The sequence below is a fragment of the Nycticebus coucang genome, chromosome 7 (assembly GCF_027406575.1).
Source record: "Nycticebus coucang isolate mNycCou1 chromosome 7, mNycCou1.pri, whole genome shotgun sequence".
Taxonomy (NCBI): domain Eukaryota; kingdom Metazoa; phylum Chordata; class Mammalia; order Primates; family Lorisidae; genus Nycticebus; species Nycticebus coucang.
Window position 1 is genome coordinate 127565834 of NC_069786.1, and position 6305 is coordinate 127572138.

Genomic DNA, 6305 nt, shown 5'->3' on the forward strand with positions numbered 1-6305 from the left:
GCCACGAAGCTCCAGATAGAAAGGGGACCCTGGCAGGTCAGGCAACCAGAGCTCCTTTCCCTGGTCCCATAAGGCCCAGCACGCCTAGATCCAGCCTTTCCTCAGACCTCTCACAACCCCAGGCCTCTCACTTCCTTGGGCTCAGGTCCTGCACCCGAGAGGTAAGCACAATCCCTCTCTCTCAGGTTGTGGTTCAGCTCACATGAGACAACCCATGCCAAGCCCTTTGAACAGAGCCACACGTAGGTTGAGTATTAGTGTGCTCCAGCTGCCATGCCCAGTAACACAGACTTGGAGCCTTAAACAACAGAAACTTATTTTCATGATTCTGGAGGCTGAAGTCTGAGATCCAGGAGGGCCTCGGCTTGGAGACAGCTGTCTTCTCCCTGTGTTTCACGGGGTCTGCCCTCTGTGTGTCTGTGTCCTTGTCTCTTATGAGAACACCAGTCATATTGGATCAGTCCTCCTTTTAACTTAATTATCTCTCCCCAGTCCTCCTTTTAACTTAATTATCTCTCAAAGACCAGTCATTTTTAACCAGTGTGCCATGTCATAAGAGGGTCTTAGGTATGCTGTGAAAATTTTTAAAGAACATTAATTAAATTACTTTCGAAAGATGTTCAATGCACAGTAAGTATATTGTCCTTTTGATCAACATAATTTAAGTGTTACACGGAAGTTTAACTATAGGTAACTGTGTGCCATGAGATAAAAAAAAGCTGAAAAATACTGCCAGACCTATCTCCAAATATAGCCACATTCTGAGATAATGAGGGTTAGGACTTCAACACAGGAATTGCAGGGGACACAATTCAGCCCATAGTCATTGGCGTTTAGGAAACTTTGCTGTTTAATTCAGTTCAACAGCCACCTTCTTCCTGCTAATGTGCATCTAAGCCAGGGGTCCTCAAACTGCAGCCCGCGGGCCACATGAGGCGGTATGATTGTATTTGTTCCTGTTTTGTTTTTTTACTTCAAAATAAGATATGTGCAGTGTGCATAGGAGTTTGTTCATAGTTGTTTCTTTTTTTTAAACTACAGTCCAGCCCTCCAACGGTCTGAGGGACAGTGAATTGCCCCCCCTGTTTAAAAAGTTTGAGGACGCCTGATCTAAGCCCTTGAATCATATGACCACAGCAACCCAAATTCTTGTCCTTGTGAAGTTTACGTTCTAGAAGCAGGAGAGGGGTGCCAGGCACCCTATGACAGACATGCTAAAAAGTAAATTATATCATGTGTTAGAAGGTGATCTGTTCTACAGGGAAAAATACAGCACAGTAAAGGGGATTGGGAGATGGAGTCAAATTTTTGTTTTTAATTTAATTTATTTTATTTTATTTTAGACAGAGTCTCAATCTGTCACCCTGGGCAGAATGACCTGGCATCATCATAGCTCATAGCAGCCTCAAACTCTTGGGCTGAAATGATCCTCCTGCCTCAGCCTCCCAAGTAGCTGGGACTACAGGTGCCCACCACAACCTGGTTTTTTTGTATTTTTAGTAGAAACAAGGTCCCACTCTTGCTCAGACTGGTCTCAAATTCCTGAGCTGAGGAGATCCGCTCACCCCCACTGCCCAGATTGCTAGGATTACAGGTATGAGCCACCATGCTGGCCCAGTGGTCAAAATTTTGGTAGGGTAGTAAAACATTGTGAGGCAACATTTGACAAAGCCTTCAAGGAGGGCCTCTGCTGTCTATTATCATTCCTAGAGAATCACAGCAGAATCTGGGCTTGAACCCCCACCTCTCTGCCCCACTCACTCTGTTATCAGGGAAAATACTGTCCTCCCTGAGACACAAGGTCTGACTTTAACATTTGACCCTGCTCTTTATTAGCCATCTTGTGCTGGGCAATTAACTTTACCTCTTTGAGCCTACACCCTGCACCCTGCACTCTGGGCCATTGCCACTGTGAGGTGCGGTCAGCTAGAGGCATGGCCCAAAGATGGCCATCTGTGAGCTGAGCTGCCCCCAGGTAGCTGGGGTGGGTTCTGGGATCCCACAAGAAGCTACCAGATTTTTCATGGGATGAGCTGTTCTTCAGTTAAGACTGTGTTCAGCTGCAAGTAACTGAAAACTACAGTAACAGGGACTTAAATAAATAAAGGTATTTTGGTTTGGTTTTGGTTTTTTTGTTTTGTTTTGTTTGTCTAGTGCAGAAAGGTAAGTTCAGAGTTGTTAGAGCTGGTGCCACTGCTTAGAGGTGTGAGCAAGGATCTGGAGTCTTGGTTCCTCCTCCACCACGGCTGGGTTTCACCTCATGGTTGAATATGGCTCAGTACCTCCAGGCATCCAGACTATCTTCCAGGAAGGTAGAAGTGCAAGAGAGAAGCTGGAGTCACAGGCAAAGGGCTGCTGAGCACACCAGTTGAGTGAGATTCTTTTTAAATGTCTACACACTGACTCTCCTCTCATTCCATTGGGCAGAACTGGGTCAACACGACAGACACCACTGGCTACAAAGGATACCAGGAAGTGTTCTAGCTGGGTGCAGTGCCACCCCCCAAAGCAGGGTGCTGTTAGTAAGGAAGAGGGGAAAGTTGGGCCTTGGGTAAGTGCCCAGCAGGTGCTTGCAGCCAGCTCAAGTGCAGTGAGGAGGGTTGGAGCATCAGGCCCACTCTCATCAGTAGCAGAAGCCCCAGGACTGGGAGGGCAGACCAGCACTGAGAGGGGCAGAGCTGTGCTGGGAGCCTGCCTGGTGCAGAAAGTCCTGTGGTGGATTATTTTCTCCCTTCTCTGACAAGCTACCCTCCTGCTGGCTCCACCGTGAGGCATTATGTGACCCCAATGAGGCCGCAGTGACTTGGCATGTCCCTCAGACATACCTTCTGAAAACCACCCAGGGAAACATGGAGAGAGTGGAACAGAAGCAGTACCCAGAGGCATGGGTGCTGGCAGGGAGACCCCATGAGGCCCATGGGGAGATGCTGCTGGGGACCGGGTAGGTGATCTTGTTGAAACTAGCAGTTCCAGGGACCTAAAGGTGTAGGAGCTTTGACTCTGGCGCTTCCTAGTGCTTTAGGTTCCTTATCTACATAATGGGAACAAATAACTCACTTTCTTGATTGCTCTTGAATTAGCCAATGTGAAAGGGCTGACCTAGTTTCCGTTTCCATCAACTTTGGTATCTCCCCCTCCTCCCATCAGAACCCAGGAGGCATTGACACCTTGAACGTGCAGATGGCCCCTGGTCAAGGTCACCCCAGCTTCTTGGCTGCCCAGGCTCACTGGGTGTGACTCCCTGATGCCCCCACAATTTAGGAGATCTCTGCCAAGGCACCTGACACCCCCAGCTTCAGGGGTCTGTGGTTACCTCTTAGGTGCTGTGGGATACTGGAGGCCTTGCTACTGGGGATGCCAATGTTCTCTTCCCTGACAGCTGGGGTCTAAGCTCTCCACACCAATCTCTCCCCTCCTCTCACAGGACACCTGGAAGGACCTCATCAATACCTGGCTTAACTCATCAGGGATATACTGCAGGTGAGAACACAATGCCTCTGGGGCCAGGCGAGCTGGGTGAACTCATGACTACCTAACCACAGGGAACAGTGGAAACGCACGCTAGGTATTTTAGGGCTGCCATAACAAAGTGCACACAGATTGGGTGGCCTGGAACAACAGAAATGTATGTGTCATGGGTCTGGAGGCCAGAAGTCTGAAATCAAGCAGCTGGCAGGGCCACACTCCCACCAAGGGCACAGGGGAGGATCTATTCCAGGCCTCTCCACTGGCTCTGGTGCTTTGCTGGCAATCTTCGGTGTTCCTTGGCTTGTAGAAACATCACCCCGTCTCTGCCTTCACCTCCACATGGAACACTCCCTGTGTATGTCTGTGTCTACGTTTCCCCCTTTTCAAGAATGGAAGTTGGTTTGGGAGCCCCGCCTACTCCAGTGTGACCTCAACTAATTACACCTGCAATGACCCCATTTCCAAATAAGGTCATATTCTGAGGAACTGGGGGCTAGGACTTCAGCACACAAATTTAGAGGGTGCACAATCCTGCTCTTAACAGGGCCGATGAGCCCTGGAGAGTGAGAGTGAACTGTCATGAGGGCAGCCCCATCTGCTCCAGCCCACTGCTGTCCTCCAGAACTCTGGGAGCCTGTCCAGAGCTTCCTGGGACAAGGAACTTTCAGTGCCTAAATAGGAAGAACCCCAGGAAACTGGGATGGCTGGTCACCCCAAGTGGGAGCCCCATCTTCTAATGTTTTGAAAGAGGTCACAATCCTGATTTTATGCGACATTTCCCAGTTGTTAAATGGGCAATGAATTTTAAAATCCTGTGTGGGCCCCTAAATGTGCCTAGTCCACAAGCAGCCAGTTTGTTCTTCACTAAAGATTCACCCAATCTAGGCCATTCCAGGCTCCACCCCATTCCCAGGGCCAGGGTGGACAAAATGTGGTGTTGCACTGGGAATGGGGTAAGTCATGTTGGGAGAGGAAACCCAAACTAGCTTTCCAGTGATAAGGCTGCCAGGCTCATGTGATGCCCAGCATGGCTGGTGCAGGACAGATGGTAAGTCATGGGACACAGCAGATAACACTGACTGTGGCCTGAGCTCAAGCTGAACAGTTTGTTACAGGGTCCTGCATTAGTCCTACCTCTTAGGAAGACTTCCTAGGCCCCTGCTGCCAACGCTCATCAATGCTTCATGCTCCAGAAACTTCCAGCAGTATTGCACATAAGGAGACTTCATAACTAGATGTGGCATTTGCGAATTGTCTTGAAGTTGGTGACCTAGGAGAAAAGACCTTAGACGGTGGAAGGTAAGAAGGCAAAGAGGCGTTCCGGGGAGAAGAACCAAGTCACGGGTGTCTGATGTAGCGATAGGACACGCACTGCATGGGCAAGTCCGCCCCGCTGCCCAGCCCCAACCACTGCCAGCACCACCAGGCATACCCGCACTGCTCCTCATCCACTCAGACCGGTTCCAACTTCTAAGGCATGATAACAACACCCACTGCGTGGTTTTGTCAGTGGTGACTAATGGAGAGAATTTCAAACAAGGTCAGAGAGGAGGCTGGCACAGGGTGAAGTGAGTAAAGGTGAGGTTTTCTGGTTGCTCCCCCCCCAGTGCCCCAGGAAGTTGCCCATCTAGGCCTCTGCCCCACGGCTGGGCGTGCCCCACTGCTATCTCTGGTTTGCTAGCCTGGGCACAGCCAAACTTAGTGCCCTCCAGATCTGAAGGGGAAGAAGCAAGCTGGAGAGGAAGTAGTGTTAAGAAGGACAGGGGGAGAGCAGAGCTCCCACTTCCCTCTTGCCAGACCCTGCGGAACTGGGGAGCTTCCCATATGCGAGACCTTGCCTCTGCTGGGAGCTGCAACCCTGCTCAGCCTGGCCCGGGATGCCCTAGTCTGACTGCCCTGACCTGGGCAGAGCACACTGTTCCTGCACACACTCGTGCTTTCTGAAACATGAGGAGGCAAGGGGGGTCAAAGGAAGTCCTGCACAGCCCAGGCCCAGCTGGTCAGGCTAATTTTAGGTTTTTCCCAGCCTGACTGAGGCCCACTAATCTCCATTATCCCAGAGAATGCACAGGGATCAGAGGATGCCTTCATTCGTGATGCCCCTACCCCAAACCCCAAGAAAACACCTCCCTCTGTCCAATTTCAATCTCTCTTTTACCTGCCCCAGTTCTGCCCATCCCAGGAAACCTGCCCTGACCACCACCTTACAAAGAGAGCTCTCCCTTCCCCAGTGCCTGGGGCAACTGTGGTTGGAAGCCACAGTGCAGTCCTGTGTCTCCAGCCCTGGCACAGTGCTGGTCCAAAATAAGCACTCAGTAAGTATGGGTGGAATGAATGAAAGAATGGGCACTTTATTACCCATGACAGTGCATGCTGTGCAGAGGTTAGGGCTAAAGTTAGTAAATGAGGTCAAAACGCTCAGAGTTTAAATCACCCTGGAAACTCCATCAGGAAGACAGCGTGTTGGAATTAACATTAAGTCTCTTGATAAGCCCAGTATGACTACATTTCCTCCACAAGACCCTGCCCCCTCCCCCCGCCCCGGGTCTGGGGAGAGGCCATTGGTTCTCTGACCCAACTCTCCTGCCCTCAGTAGAAGACTTGGGACTGACAGGTGTCTGCTCAGGAATTCTCAAGGTTTAAGCAACAAGCCTCAGAGAGAATCCACATCGAGAAATCTTTTTTTTTTTTCCTTTTTGAGACAGAGCGTCACTTTGTCACCTTCAATAGAGTACTATGATGTCATAGCTCACAGCAACCTCAAACTCTTGGGCTCAAATGATCCTCTCGCCTCAGCCTCCCAAGTAGCTGGCACTACAGGCAACCTCCACAACGCC

General features: G+C 50.3%; 1 long non-coding RNA gene across 1 annotated transcript; it reads right to left on the minus strand.

The window, feature by feature from the left end:
• Positions 1 to 296: 296 nt before the first annotated feature.
• Positions 297 to 5212, minus strand: LOC128590591 (uncharacterized). Its single transcript, XR_008381298.1, has 3 exons — positions 4901 to 5212; positions 4603 to 4738; positions 297 to 429 (listed from the first exon to the last, which is right to left on the minus strand). It is a non-coding gene; the product is annotated as an uncharacterized LOC128590591 (long non-coding RNA).
• Positions 5213 to 6305: the final 1093 nt, after the last annotated feature.